Raw genomic sequence first — 17,051 nt, forward strand, 5'->3', positions numbered from 1 at the left:
TAGCAATAATAGACTTTCTGCTAGAAATTAGAAGTCTTCCTAGCAGTCTTGTAGTAACCCTATTTTGTTGGTTTTTCTATTAATTTAAGATTGGTATAATCAATAAAGAAAGAATACATAAATATTAAAAATTTCTTTTACTGTTTCAAAACTATAACATATTCTAAAGCTATTTTCTGCTATCACTTCCAAATAAAAGTTCTTCGTTGCTATTGCATTTCGTTGCCACTTATTAGAAGTTTAAAGTTGCTGTATCAACAAGCCGCCATGTATCGTTTGGAGATAATAAGCCACAATATTTTCTTAACTGAGCTCGAAAGAACTATTGGATTATAATTATGCGAACAAGCATTTTATGTATTAACAAACGTTTTCAGCATTTTAACAGTAGTGCATGTTTCCTTTTCATTTTCAGAATTATAATGCATTTATTTTTATAAAACATTAAAAGTAAACACACATAATTGCAACTATGCAATGAAATGGTTAATTCACAGATAATGCTGTTTAAAATTATATTTTTCTTCTCATAATTTATTTCTGTGTATTTTTATACAAATATTTGTTCCTTAATAATAAAAGCTGAACAGCAAACGATTTACCAAGTATGTAATATATGGAATTAGAAATATCTCTTATTAATTTTTTTATATTTTAACATAATTTATATTTTTATCGATTAGATGTATTATTAGCCTCTTCAAGGACACTGACACACATATGTACGTCTGCCTTTATTTAATTAAAATTATTCTAAGTGAAAAAACGAAAATCTATCGGAGGAACATTTGCTGCAGCTATAGTATTATAACACTGCAATATCGTAAATATTTTTTAGCTGTAGGATTCATTATAGTTCGTTGTATACTTTCTATTGCATCTAGAATCATTGTTTTGGAATGATTGGTTAAATTAGTGTTAGAAAAATAGCAATACATTTGGTTTATTTCTATTAGAAAATAATGAAGATGTATGTTCCTGGCACTGTAGAAAATCGGCGGTATCAGAGCCACCAAAGTTTGAATATACATAGTCCTTCACTCGAACATGTGCACATCGAAGCCCGAATTTTGAATTTACGATGCATTTTTAATTATTTCACATATTTCATTAATTTAATGAATTCTTTATTAGCAAACTTAGCAATTCAAAAACGAGCAGTGGCTACACTGTCTATTTCAAACTTAATAAAATCTAGGTACATAAAAATGTGTAAATGGTAACTATAAGAAAAATGTATACATGATAACTTGGAAGACCAATGAAACTTTCAGTGAAATTTTATGAAAATTATGCCTAAAGACACTTTTCTGAGCCTGCGGACGTTGATATTTACTCTCAAAGTCCTTATTATTTAACAATAAGTTTCAAAGTCTTTTTCGTACATTGTATGGCGGTCGCCGTGCTAAGTTGTGACGTCATCTTGTTGACACTTTCTTGGCTTCATTTTTTGGATGTCATGCTTACTCTATCTATTCTAAGCTAACTGATTTCCACTGCCCCAGACTGTGGCCATTCGGTAAAATGTAAGATATTTATCTTTAAATTTTAATCAACAAACTCGGCTATTTCAGAGCAATGTGTTGCTATTGCCTGAAAAGAAGTATGGTTATCTTTCACGCTACAGCATGTAACCCATTTAGTAAAGCCTAAGATATTTAACTTTCAAATTTCATCTCATGTTGTTGATTATGTATCTTGTTGAGCTATGTAGTTAAAATGCTGACATTAGTGAAATATTTTACGCAATCGCGTGCTTTGTGCAACGTTAGAATATGACTTTATGTAACAATAACACATTTAATGTTTGCCAGTGTTATTTTTATTTCACAGTTTGTTAAATTACAAATTTTTTATTACCAAACTCTACGATTTGAAAGCGAGCAGTGTAAACACTTTTCGAAATAACGTATATTTTTTTACTTCCAGCTCGTAAGACTGTTGCCACTCCGAAAATGAGTGCGAAAATGATCGTTTTCAGAGTTTTTAACAGATATTCCGGGTGATTAAAGTCGTACGAATATGAGAATGGTCGAAATGGCTTCTTACAAATTTTTGGAATCCGGGGGGGGGGAGTACCTCTCTCGAAACTTAACTCCCCGCCGTACCGAAGGAGATAATGCCAAAAACAAACAGACAGACAGACGCCCACAGATGTTAATAGTATAGATACGTTAAAGTTCAGGTCCTGAGAAATTACAATTTGAATTTTAAAAATATGTTTATTCTAAATTCTCAAGTTATCTAAAAATATATTTTACTTTGGGAAAAGAAAAAGACGTTTTGCTGATAATTAGGGACTTGTCAAACGTAGACAACAGTTCTTTTTACGAAATTTACTGTACTGTAAAGGTCATGGAATATTACGGAACATAAAATTTCTTCAAAATCATTCTTATTTGTTGTCTTTTCTAGACACGTAAAAGAAAATGAAAAATCTTATTTCTAGTAAATTTTGCTTCTGTTAAGCATTTCTGTAGTAAAAAACAGCATGTTTTACTTGTAGATTTTACGTATTACTTACTCAGGCGTATTGAATGCGTATAAGATGCAAAATTTTGTAATCAGCAAAATAAATTCGCAGCATATGAAGTTAAGTAAAACAGCAGATGTAAAATGATGAACATCAAAATACACTCGCATGAAAAAAATTTTGATTAATATTCTTTATAAATTAAAAAGCAGAATTTTATATATTATTACAAATATTTATTAGACATTATTAATAAAAATGAAGATAAAGAAATTCGCTATGAATAATCCTTAGTAAAAATTTTTTCGTAAACTTAAGATTCCAAATAACTGTTACAGTGCATTGAAAATTATAATAAAGTGCGTAAAGCTCATTTGGCGTTATTATAGCTAATAACAAATTTCATATTTTTGTTTTTCCGCTTGATGCCTTTAAAGTTCCTGCGATCGCGATCCCCTTCATATTTACTCACCCTCAGTCGAATGATTAAAATTCTACAGTGTTTTTAAAAATAAAATACTAATACATTATTTATTTAACGTACAGTAAAATTTAAAGTTAGGTTTTATTTATTTATTTATCTCGCGGAAATAAAAATATGAAAGCTAATTTTTTTCAGAACCTTCGAATCAGATTGCATAAATTGATATTTAAACTTAAGTGTAATATTAATTTAAATATTAGTTTACGCAAATCATAGAATTAGAATGCATATTTATATATTGGAAAACATTACATTAATCTACCTTTTTTATTCAAATATTAAAACATGTCAAATATACAAACAAAATTTACTGATTTTAAATACATAATATATACTAGTTCAGTTTTCGAACTAGAAATATTTAATTGAAAACTCTTTTCTTATTAATCTATTTAAAGTAGCTAACCAACAGCAAATACAATTAATATATAAAGAAACTATAAAACAGTTCATCTGTATACATACAGTTTAAGATTACACAATGTAGATCATATAGCATGTGCACTTTCAAAATAAAAAAATCAAAATTAAAATAGTCAGTTTTATTTTCGGCAGATGGCAGCACATGAAACAGTTGAAACGGGAATTATTATTATCCTGTTGCAAGGTTCTTAAACCCAGTCAAGATACTCTTCGGTATTTGCACTGGCAGGATCATGGAATATCACGTATACTTTGGAAATCACTCTACTTCAGGAAATAAAATTTCCGAGTATATTCTGATCTGAGACATGTCATTGACACCCCTCCCCCCACACAAAACCACGAATATACAACACTACCGCTACGGGAAAATGAGTTTAAGATCTGACACGTGCTTAGCTATGAGAAAAAATATAACTTATATAGGATACATCTCATTTATTTAGAAAATGCATTTCTATTTTTTATCACAAGCTAAAAATATCAAATAATAATATGCAAACTACATGTTATTGCAAATAATATAAAACGCAAATTCACGACAAATTCAATTTTTTAATTACGACTGTGAGTCACAAATAAGACAAAAATTTCAAATTCTTATATTTTCTTTCTGTCCACAATGTTTGGTAAAATTTAAAACATAGCCTAACTGACTGGAGAGTCATTTTTGTTCTGTTAAAAGGTTAGAACTCCTAAAAAAAGAGGGCTAATACTGCTAAGCAAATTACATTTCTTAACAAAGAGCTAGCAAAAAGCTGAAATTTTAAACTTAGCTCTCGTCATTATTAAAATTCAAATGTTACTCACAGAATATTGAACTTATCGAATAAATCGAAACAGCCAATTAATATGGGTTTAGTTTTTACTCCTTTACGATAAACGACATTATTTTATGGGCATCTCTCTGATTGATGGAATTTTCAGGTGGTTAGCTTTGCTGTCTGTACAGTAAGGATGTTAAGAAAGCGTATTTACAGTAGAAAGAGACAGCTTTTTGTATCGGGTTATAAGTACAAAAATCTCTTCAAAGGTGAATTACTGGATTTTTATTTACATATTTTACGATGCTTTTAAAATATATATTAATCAGCTACTTATAATAATAAATTAACTTTTTGTTGAAATCTAATTAGTTGTACGAAAAATAAAAATTCATTGATGCACTAGTTTCCTCATTCTGAAAGAGCGGCAGCAAACTCTTTGTTTCCATGCAGGTAAAAAGTCTGGACAAATTAAGCAAACACTTCTTAAATTCTAACTAATTTGTAAATATATATCTAATAAAATTCTTGCTTAATTTTAATCTCATATTTATATTTCCAATTTCGTGACATTTCGATGGCTTCTGTGTTATGTGAATGATGTGGAAAAATGCACTAATGTTTATTTTCTGTTCGAGAAAAATTATCCATTTTGTTAATGGCTAGAATGGAGTTAGAATAAATACAGATTTTTGCCTGCAGGGGCAGATCCTATGAGCCCCTTCAATATTTTATTTACTTCTGTTCTCTAGCCGTATTATACAAGACAATTATGTAATTCTTTAGTATTAAATAATAATATCTTTTATGATTTAAGTTAAAGTATTCCATCTTTTTCATTCCTTGTCCATAAGATTGCTTTAAGAAATTATAAATTTTATCCAAAAAGAACTTTGTTAAATTGTTATACATCTGAAGATGAAATGTATTTGATCTGCTTTCTTCTAGAGCAAAAATAAAGATGAAATTTATTGCAGAAACATATGATAAATGTATTTTTAAATTTAGATAAAAAGTTACCACACACACACACACACACACACACACAAAAAAAAAAAAAAAAAAAAAAAAAAAAAAATACAAATTAAAAACAACTACATTCCTAGTATATTTTCTCTGTTTTACATTATTACATTGGCAGCTGAAAATGCTCATGAAAATTATACTGAATTAAAAGCAAAAAGTATTTCAAAGCAAAAACTGAGTAATAAAATGCAAATTCTAATGTGTATGTCGCTGTTATCCATGAGAAAACGTAATAAGCTTTTATCTATTCTAAAATCCTTTCATTCCTTAGATAAAACGGAGATACTACTTTAAAAGGAAAAAAAATGAACGCACCGAATCAAGACCTTGAATTGAAATTAAAAAACACCATATTAATTATATTATCTGGCAAATGATAAGTCCATTATATTAAATTGCATTACCTTCAAAATGAAAACGACCAGAAAGTGAACACTCAAAAGCATGGCATTATCAGCATTACAAATTTTGCTAAATGATATCACAACCAGCTTCTCTTTAAGCTATGCAGAATGGTTAAATAAATAGCTCTCTTATTTTATTCTGTTACAAATCTTCATCTCAAAGTTCTCCCTTGAAGCCAAAAGAGAAAATATTTCCTCACGTAAATACAGATTAATGTAAATTTTTAATTAATTGAACAATCTTATGCTATTTTTATCATTTTATTAATTACAAATAAATAGAAAAACAGAAAAACATATTTAAAATCACTTTTTAGTCTTCTACGAAACAGTATATGGTCATGCATGTTAAGGAAAGAAAAGAAAAGAAATTTTAAAACTTAGTTGTTATTTTAAGTAAAGGTAACTAAATTTCGTATTTTTTATTCTCTACGAATTATATACTACAGTGACTTTCATTATTCACGTAAGCACGCTATTATCCCCATTAACAAAAGCTGTCTTAGCAAGAAAATTAAAAAAGGACCTAATTACTCAGGTTTAAGAGGTCTTTTATGTTTTTGAGGTTCGAATAGTTAGACGGCGTAAACATGTAATTGCAGTTCGCTGTTAATTAGACGCAAGATACTTAATCAAAATAAAACACGCAGAACAAACTGAAAGTGTATAAATACTAGTTTACGTCTTATTATTCATGCCTACTCTCCAAATGGACAATATTTGACACAAAATGAACTAAATTTTAATATGTGTTATAAAAATCTTATGAGATGTTACAAATAATTTAATGCTTGTTTTTTATTTTATTCCTCGGTGTGAGTTTTCTACTGATCCAGAAAGAGTGTCCATTTATTTCTTTGAATATTTACAATGTTTAATTTTATTATTATTATTATTATTAGCCCAAAGGAGCGTTATCCAGGGGAATATTAGTCTCAAATCGGTATTTTGCGTCAAGTCACTACAAACGGCTGTATCATTTTTCTAATTCTTGGCACCAAGTATTATCGTCCTGTATTATATTTAAGGAAATTAAATAATGAAGCATCTGCTTGAAAGTATGTACGTATGTTTCTCACACTGTGATAAAACAACTGTACTTAGACCATTATAGTATTTGTTTTACAACCTATTTCATATTTTGTAAAACGTTAACGATTTTCTGATTAACAAACTCAACAATTCAAAAGTGAGTACTGGCAACACCGTACGAAAACAAATATCTCCAGTTTGCGAGACACTTTGTCAGAAATTTCAAAAGTATGCCATTTTAAAATATTTTGGGATTTTTCTGCTGTTGAATCGAATTTTATCTGGTATAAGCGCCAAGAATATGATATTTAATAAATCAAGTAAACACACAAACCGTTAATAATAAAAAGCGAAAAAAAGATTGGTAAGGCCATCTTAGTAAGAAAACTGAACATTGATATCATGAACTGTTAAAAAGAAAAAAAAAAAAAAAAGACAAAGAAAAATGTGTGTCAAACACTTCACGCTGCATCGGAAATTCCAAACATATACTGCTATGCCGCTTTCAAAAATTTCGTAATTTTGCTGTTGAGTTGTATATGGCGTAGGATAAAAAAATCATGCTTAACAAAATAGCTTAAAAAAAAAAAAAAAAAAAAAAAGAGGATAGTAGGAGTATAACAGCAGGCTGGTACCTTTGAGATCAGCAAGAACATAAAATTTGAAACCTTTCAAATTATTATTATTATTATACACACACGATATGTCAGAAAAATATATACGATTTAATATATGATATCTGCTTAGCTGGCTTGGAAGGTGAATTGAATTAACTTTGCAATATGTAGTATGGTGTTTGCTCAACATATATCGGTAATCTCATGAGTGCAATACGTGATGTATGACATGTGATAATGAATCAGAGTGTACTTGAAGGACATTGTATAGCGCAGGAAATCGATTAGCTAAACGTCCTTTGTCAAGATATTACAGCGGTATGTGTAGCAATTTTCGGAGACGCAAAATGACCAACATTGTTTAAGTAATCCCCTCACCGTTGTACTATACGTCTGGTCGCTAATGGCCACAACTCTGACATTGTGAGTACTCTAAGTAACTACATATGTACAGGTACAGGAATATTGTATTAAATTTAATATAATTTATGATTAAATTAACCTGTAATTAAGTTCGGTAATAACATACAATAACGTAATTTCTTTCATTAAAGTGCGTGTACATTTATCTGACAAACTCTGGAAATACATATAATTTTTTATTTATGTTATCACTTTTCTTTTAGTTTTCCTTTTTACATCAGCTTAGGACCACTATCTAAGTCTATCACTAATTCATCAAACAGATACATGCATAAATTTTTAGAATAAAATTCCATATCATGTGCACCGTACCAGTAGCTGTTCGGGTTAAAATATCACTCGATAAATGAAAACATCCTTCAACAACAGGAAATTGACTTTTTAACATTAGAAATACATTACTTACCCTAAATAAATAAAATTATACACAAATATTATTTATAATGTTAAAACCTTTCAATAAAAAGAAAGTATTAGATGGAAAAGACTATCACAGATTTTATGTTAGATTGTCTGTGCGTCTTCAACCGCCAAAATAAACAAGTAATATATATAAAAAAATTAAAGTCAATTTCCTACTTATGTCAACAAAGAAAAATTTTAACAAATTAAAAAATCTGAAAGGATTCAAATTTTAAATTACGTCCAAAGGGGCGTTTTTTATACATTTTGTGTGTTACCTTTATTTATTAAATATCATGTTCTTCGCACTTTAACCATAAAATTCAGTTGAAGAGCAATATCGCAAAATAGTTTTAAATTGAGTATATACTTAGAATTTCCGATACGCAGTCTGACGCGCTGGAGATAAAAATGTTTTTTCTGTCCAACGTTGTCATTGTTCGCTTTGAAATCCTTGAGCTTGTTAATCAAAAGTTCCTTAAAGATTTACAAAATATGAAATCCATAATAAAACAAATTCCAAATTTCAAAGTTTGGGCTTCCACATGCCCATATTCGTAGTAGGATTACGTCATACGTTTTATAACAATGGGATAAATATACATACTGTTCCGTCTTTTTGGTAGATAGGTGGCGCTCTTGATGCGCGCCGATAAAAAATATATCACTTGACGCTTGAACATGAACAATGGCGCATGTCATATTTATTTGATGCTTGATTATGTTTCATGGCCGCTATAGGCGGAAGTAATATAAGTAATATAAGTTTATCGTTAATAAATGTTATTTCTATGTTCTAAGAAATCTTGAAGTTTTGATTTGAAATTCTAATGCTCTCCCAACCTTGACTCCTGAAACGAAACGATCTTTGAATTTATGACTCATGAAGAGAGAGACAACACATACATTTTTCTGGTGTCTGAAACCCGCGGCAAGGGGAATTACCTTTTGAAAGCTAAGAAATTTAATTTATTTGTTCTTGGTATCGATCTTTGAAAACGAAACATAATGGATGATTTAGCAAAAGAGAAAAAGAAACGTGCTATTGTACGTAGTAAAGTTACTACACTTCTAAATAAACTTGAGAAATTATTATCGGAAGAATTAAGTAAAGAACATCTAGAAGATTTAAATTCATCATATGAATTGTTAATTGAATACCATAAGAAACTTAAAACTCTTGACTCAAAGATCGATGCTCTCATAATTGATGAAAAAGAATATGATAACGAACTACTTGTATGTGAAGAATATGATGAAAAAATTATAACGTTTAAAGCTAAGATTGTTAGTAAAGTAAAGAAAATTAACAGTAATGAAGTTGTTGAAAGAAGTATAATTGCAACTAGTAATGGTATTAGTAGTACTCTGAATGGTAATAATGTTGTTACAAGTAGTGCTTCAGTAAAGTTACCTAAATTAAATATTGAAAAATTTGCTGGTGATCCCAGTAAATGGCTCGAATTCTTTAATTCGTATGATAATGCTATTCATTCTAATCCAAGTTTATCTAAAATAGATAAGTTTACATATTTGAAAAGTTTATTATCTGGTTCAGCATATAATTGTGTTTCTGGTTATGCTTTATCTGAAGAAAATTATGATCTATGCATTAAAAGTTTAGAAGAAAGGTTTGGTCGTAAAGATGTTATTATATCAAAATTCATGCAGATGTTGTTACAGTTAGAACCAGTTAAAAGTTCTTCAAATGTTTTTGGGTTAAGAAAGCTCTATGATCAGTTACAAATCTGCGTTAGAAATTTAAGTAGTTTAGATGTTACTAGTGGTTCATACGGACAGTTATTGAACCCAATAATTCTTAAATTGTTACCTGAAGATTTAGCTCTTGAATTCCATAGAAAAAGAACATCTAACCAAAATATAGAAGTAAGTGAATTAATAGAGTTCATTAAAATAGAAACTGAATGCCGAGAAGCAAGTATTTTGATTAATAGCTCAAAAGGTAATAAATACACAGGGGTTAATCCTAAACAAGGGTTAAAAAATTATAAAGTCAAATCACAAGCTTCTGCTTTTAACACATCGGTAAAAATGTTTTGCATATTCTGCAAATCAAACGAACATACATCTGCCGGATGTTTGAAATTTTCCGACGAACAAAAACGAAAGAAATTAAAACATGAAGGTCGCTGTTACAGATGCCTTCTGAGATCACATTTGTCGGCGTTTTGTCATTCAAAAATACAACCATGCGAAAATTGTAACGACAAAAATCATAATAAACTTTTCTGCCGTTTGAAATCGAAAGAAATGGGAGATGTTAACTCCGCAGATACGCAAAATAAAACTTTAGTATCTACTTCCTACTGTAACACTCTAAAACCTGAAAATAGTGTGCTTTTACAGACATGTTCTGTTATTGCTCAAAGCAAAAATAAATCGAGAATCGTAAGATTATTAATTGATTCAGGTAGTGAACGAAACTTCATCACCCACAAGTTAGCGCGCGATTTAGAATTGCAAGTCATTAGAAAAGAATTTCTAACAATTTATTCGTTTGGAAATCAGCGCGGTAACTCGCAAGAATTTGATGTATATAGTCTAAAAATAAAAAATAAAAACGATGATCGCTGCCTTGTTGTAGAAGCTATAGGGATAGAATTAATATCATCAATAGAATTCCAGGCGCCATCAACATGTCAAAACATTAAAGAATTTATGACTAAAAAGGGCTTGGAACTTTCGGATACAAGTCCCGTTAATGAGAACATAAATATTCTGCTTGGCGCGGAGCATTTCTGGTATATACAAACAGGAAGTAATTCAATGATAAATGATGGTTTGTTTATAGTACCGACCATATTTGGATACACAGTGATGGGTAAAGTAAAAAATAATAATACTCGAATTAATGCGTTGTTTTTATCTGCCGTTGAAGGAAACACATTTGATTTGCAGTCATTTTGGAAATTGGATTCGATAGGAATTGAAAATGAAAACAAAACATTTTCGGAAACTGATTTGGATACTATTAAGCATTTTAACGACAGTTTAAAATTTAATAACGGCAGATACGAAACAAAACTCTTTTGGAAGGACAATAAATCACAACTCGCTGATAATTTTTTCGTTGCTAAACAACGATTTCTAGGACTAAAGCATAAATTAAAGGGAAATGATTTCCTATATAATGAATATGATAATATAATTAGAGAACAAGTTGAAAGGGGGATTGTTGAACAATGTAAGTTTGTTGAAAATGAACCTAACTGTTATTATATGCCTCATAGGCCCGTTATACGTGAAGGAAAAGTAACAACAAGAATAAGAATAGTTTATGATGCCTCTTCTAAGTCTGAAGGAGCTAAATCGTTAAATGAATGTTTGATAACAGGTCCTAATTTAAATCCTAACTTGTTGGATATAATTTTAAAATTTCGCGTACATAAAGTTGCATTTTGTGCAGACATAGAGAAGGCTTTTCACCAAATTCAAATTGATAGTGAAGATAGAAATTTTTTAAGGTTCTTATGGTTTGATCATTCTTACGACAATAGTGACAATAGTTTAGGCTTTAAGGTTTTCCGAATGTGCCGAGTGCCGTTTGGAATGACAACAAGTCCGTTTATTTTGTCCGCCACTATCAAACATCATATTAAGGGTTATGAAAAGAAATATAGCAAAGCTGTTGACATGTTAAATAAGTCCTTATATGTTGATGACCTTATCCATGGAGCAGACTCCGTTGAAGAAGTTTTCTCATTATCAACTGATGCAGTTAAAATTCTTCAAGACGCTGGTATGAACTTAAGAAAATTTGAATCAAATTCCGTATCTTTAAAAAATCATTGGCAAGATATTGGTTTAATTAATAAGGAAGATAATTTGGATAAGAAAACGTTAAAGAAGGTGCTGGGAATAATTTGGGATTTGGATGAGGACACATTGAAATTAGATGTACAAGAACTTTTACAACCAGTTGACTGGAAACACGTTACGAAGCGAAAGGTATTACAAATTGTGGCAAAAATTTATGACCCAGTTGGATTCATTGCACCCTTTGTTATCAGAATAAAATTCTTATTACAAGAGTTATGGGAATTGGGTATTGATTGGGACACAATTTTGCCCAGTTATTTGAGTGAAAAATTTAAAACTTGGTACTTTGAACTTAAAGTTATTCTCAACTTGTGTATTCCTAGAAAATACAAATTAAATGATGAATGTGTAAATTTCGATAAAATAGAGCTTTTTGTCTTTTGTGACGCCAGCCTCAAGGGATATGGAGCTGTTGCATATTTTCGTGATCCTGATTCTTGCTGTACGTCTTTTGTTCTTTCAAAGAGCCGTGTATCCCCACTTAAAAAATTAACCTTGCCTCGTTTAGAACTTATGGGAGCCATTATTGCCGCAAGAATAGTTAAATATTTAAGGAAATTATTTAATATCCAAGAAGATAATGTATTTTGTTTTAGTGACACTAAAATTGTTCTTCACGGGATCAGAGGTACCGCTGATAAATGGAAACCCTTTGTTGCTAATCGTGTACGTGAAATACAAGATGTTGTATCACCTTCGCAATGGAAATACTGTAAGGGAAATGACAATCCGGCTGACATAGTTTCACGTGGATTAAGAGCTTCTGATTTAGTGGGAAATAAACTTTGGTTCAATGGACCAGTGTGGTTAAAAGAGAAAAATGTACCATCATCATCTTTTGATCCTTTGATCGAGCCTATGGTGGAAGAGGTACAGGTAGAACAGCGTCAAACTACTGTATGTTCTGTTATTAGCCAAGAGGCTGAATTTGAATTGACATCCAGGTTTTCATCCTGGAAAAAATTGAAACGCGTAACTGCATGGTGTTTAAGATTCTGCCACAATATTAAACCTACATCTTTAAAACTCAAGGGTTTTTTAACAGTTCAAGAATTGGATAAGGCAAGCAATTTGATTTTTAAAATCATGCAAAATTCCGAATTTAGAGAAGAAATTAGACTTTTGAAAGCAGGGAAGAAATTGAATCTCAGCAGTAAAATCCTGAAATTAAATCCTTTTCTTGATAGAGAAGAAATCCTTAGAGTCGGTGGTAGACTCTGTAACTCGAATCTTTCAGAAAACACAAAGTATCCAATCATTCTTCCCAAAAGTCACCAAGTTACTGAATTGATAGTCACTTTCACGAAGTGAACTTTCACGGAGGAGCCACATTAACATTATCTGCTCTGCGACAGAAATATTGGATCGTTAATGGCCGAGAAATTGTAAGAAAAATAATTTGGAAATGTATAAAATGTTTTAAAAATCGAACAAGCACATCCAGTCAGATAATGGGCGACCTACCTGCTTCCCGCGTATTGCCGAATAGAACATTCTCGAATACAGGACTAGATTTTGCAGGCCCCTTTTTAATTAAAGCTAGGAAAGGAAGAGGAGGAACGAGATATAAATGTTACGTTTGCCTTTACATATGCTTCACCACAAAGGCCATTCAACTAGAAGTAGTCAGTGATCTAACAACTGAAGCATTCCTAGCATCTCTGAAAAGATTTGTGTCACGCAGAGGAAAACCCAAGAAAATCTTTTCCGATAGAGGCACCAACTTTGTTGGTGCTGATCGAGAATTAAGAAGATACATAGCTACACTTTCCTCTGATGAAGCATTTCAAAACTACCTAAGCGGTGAAAATATTCAATGGATCTTCAATCTTCCTGCTGCCCCTCACTTTGGAGGCCTTTGGGAGGCTGGAGTGAAACAAATGAAGATTCACTTAAAGCGAACTATTGGGACCCAGGTTCTGACATACGAAGAATTTCACATCTTAATTATACAAATCGAGGCGTGTTTGAATTCCAGGCCAATAGTTTCCATCTCATCTGACCCTGAAGATTTTAATCCTTTAACACCTGGACATTTCCTAATTGGGACTACATTAACAGCAATTCCTGAACCTGATCTTACAAATAATAAGCTAACCCCTGCTGAAAGATGGAAATTGACACAGCAAATTTTCCACAGCTTTTGGAAACGTTGGTCTAGAGATTATCTTTCGCAATTACAAGAGCGTACCAAATGGTTGAGGGATAAACCAAATTTAGCCCTCAATGACTTAGTCTTGATAAAGGATGAAAATTTGCCTCCATTAAAGTGGCGACTTGGACGAGTAATTGAACTATATCCTGGTGCTGATGGAAAAGTTCGTGTTGTGAAACTAAAAACTTTATTGGGCAAAATGAAGCGTCCTATACATAAACTTTCCCGCTTACCATTGAGTGAATAAGACTCTAAAGAAAAAAAAAACATTAATTGTATATTCATAATTTGTGTCTTTATTATTATTATTAATTCAATTATGTTTCAGATTCAGAGAATGGACCACAATTGTGGATTATGGTAATTTAGCAGTTTCATTATTTTGTTTTCCTTCTAGAGATTGTAAGTATGTTTTATTTGTAAAATTTTGTGTTAAATTTAATGTTGTTATTCAATTTAAATTTGTCAATATGCATTTTTATTTTATATGATATACTGTTGAACTTTTGGAAAGCTTGTTTGAATCTAAAATTGAAGATTTTTATAATAATGTTGTAATGAACCAATGTTCATCGGGGCGGAGTATGTTCCGTCTTTTTGGTAGATAGGTGGCGCTCTTGATGCGCGCCGATAAAAAATATATCACTTGACGCTTGAACATGAACAATGATGCATGTCATATTTATTTGATGCTTGATTATGTTTCATGGCCGCTATAGGCGGAAGTAATATAAGTAATATAAGTTTATCGTTAATAAATGTTATTTCTATGTTCTAAGAAATCTTGAAGTTTTGATTTGAAATTCTAATGCTCTCCCAACCTTGACTCCTGAAACGAAACGATCTTTGAATTTATGACTCATGAAGAGAGAGACAACACATACACATACATTTATGCAGATTTTTCATGATTTAATTTCTTCGAATATAATGCAGGACATTTGGTGGAAACAGTTTGAAAAGTGAAACTGACATTTATAGTGAACCAACGCAAAATCGCAAAACGAAAACAATAGTCCTTCAGGGACAAAGCCCCTTTGGACTAAAAATACAAAAAAAATTGTGTCATCCACTACAAGTTTAAAAAAAATGTATTTGAACTTGAATGAATGAGTAAAAAGTATTTTATTAACAATTGAAAAGTAATTAATTAATAATTAATTAAATAAAAATTATTTTAAAGTCAATTTGTACTTAGGTCAACCAAAAAAAAAATCAAAATACAAAAAAATATTTTTAAATCACAATTTTTAATATGTAAAAAAACTGTATTGATTTGTTTGAAACTTGTAGTGTCATTCACTGTGTATCGGAAATTCTAGAGATATGTTCAATTTAAAATTATTTTGTGATATTGCTCTTGAACTGAATTTTGTGGTTTAAGTGTGACAAACAGGATATTTAATAAATAAAGGTAACACACAAAATGTTAAAAAAACGCCCCTTCGTAAGTAAGTTAAAATCTGAAACCTTTCAGATTTTCTTTTTTTCTTTTATCTTATTTTATTTTTATTTATTACATTTATTCATTCAAAATGACTCTAAGTAAAATTGGTTGATGATATGAGAAATAAAATACATAATTTAAGATGTCTGCAGTTACATTTCTATTAAATGTTAAATCAATAAGTACTTGCCAAGTGTATTCGGATATATACTTGACCTCGAATTGAGATTAAAATAAGGTTTCATAAAATCAAATGCATTTTCATATCGCTTGACGTCTACATTGAAATCTCCCATCATTATAATAGGAAGATCTGTATCTACAGTAAACTCTTCATCTATCAATAAAGTAGTCACAGTATATTTCATCAATGCACTAAACAAGAACATCTTCAAATCTCCTTAATTAACAACTGGATGAATATAGAAACGTCTGCCACACAAATGCGTCTGCTTCTGAGTCCTTTATTCTCTTATTCTGCATAATAGTAAATAAATTCTATTGGTACACAATCCGCTCTATTCGTTGAATTTTTATAAATGGCAGCACCACTAGCTAGGCGAAATAACCACCCGAACAGTCTACCAGACGACCGTGCCACTCACACGCGGTCGTGCATGCGCACAGAGCTTTCACTTTCGCTATTTTTCCCTTTTGTTTATAAGATTTTGCTATTTTTGACGCGTTACTATGCGTATATCTTTTATGCAATTTTAAAAAAAATTGTGTTTGCTAATATGCTCTTTTATCTATCTTATGATGTACTTAGATTGATTGTAACATTTGTAGTTTTGAATAGATAAGCATTCGAGCACACCTCAAATAGTGCCTTAATTTTTGCTGTCCCATTAGGCCATTATGGAGCAACATTATCTTACGTTAAAATGTTTTGTTTTTCTAAGAAATGCATAGTTTTCAATAAGACAAATTATATAGCATATGTCATTGATCTTCTGAATCTTAAGGTCTGATGTGTCTCTCCTGACGAGTAGATTCCGTGCTATTACATCATTTAAAAGCCTCCCAAAGGGAAAAGTGGTTAGTGATCTTGACTACCGTAACGAAGGATCCAGGTTCGAATCCCGGAGAATGCAAAGACATAAATTGTCTGTCCCTACATAGCAGTAACAGTGGCTTATATATTAGTGGCCTCCATAATAAAGTGACCATCGCTACCGCCCTTAGTTGTGGTCAACACCTATAAAGACTAGTGCCCGCCATTAAGAAAAAAAAATTTCTCACCGCCTAAAGGGAGAAGTCGTTACTGATTCTGATTGTTGTATCGAAGGACCCAGGTTCAAGTCCCGGAGAAGGTGGGGATGTAAATTGTCTGTTCCTTTATAGTAACCAACGGCGGCCCACCTATTAGGCGACCCCATAATGAAGTGACTACCGCTTCCAGCCTTAGTAGCGGCGAACTCTTTTAACGGCTAGTGCCCACCATTGGAAATAAAAAAACTCACTTGTAAAAGAGTTGTACTCAACCCAGTCTTCTTTCGCTAGTTTTCATGACGAATGTTTTCAAATGCAAAATAAAAGATATTATAGTTTTAGCTGAAAC

At 31.0% G+C, this 17,051-nt stretch overlaps 2 protein-coding genes across 6 annotated transcripts in view; one reads left to right on the forward strand and one right to left on the reverse strand.

Moving 5' to 3' along the window:
- IA-2 (tyrosine phosphatase IA-2) overlaps positions 1-17,051 on the reverse strand; it is a 991,654-nt gene that overhangs the window by 758,352 nt on the left and 216,251 nt on the right. The window lies entirely within an intron of this gene.
- The window catches only part of LOC146997207 (uncharacterized), a 78,870-nt gene that overhangs the window by 61,001 nt on the left and 818 nt on the right, over positions 1-17,051 (forward strand). Inside the window, exon 3 of one of the 4 annotated variants that reach the window (XM_085816351.1) lies at positions 14,372-14,445. The exons of the other annotated variants lie outside the window; for them this stretch is intronic. The gene's annotated coding sequence lies outside the window, so the exon portion shown is untranslated. The remainder of the gene's footprint in view (positions 1-14,371; positions 14,446-17,051) is intronic. 4 annotated transcript variants of the gene reach the window in all.

Source organism: Stegodyphus dumicola, chromosome 5, assembly GCF_044657685.1.
Source record: "Stegodyphus dumicola isolate Sdum_Otavi_A_Nest chromosome 5, ASM4465768v1".
NCBI lineage: Eukaryota > Metazoa > Arthropoda > Arachnida > Araneae > Eresidae > Stegodyphus > Stegodyphus dumicola.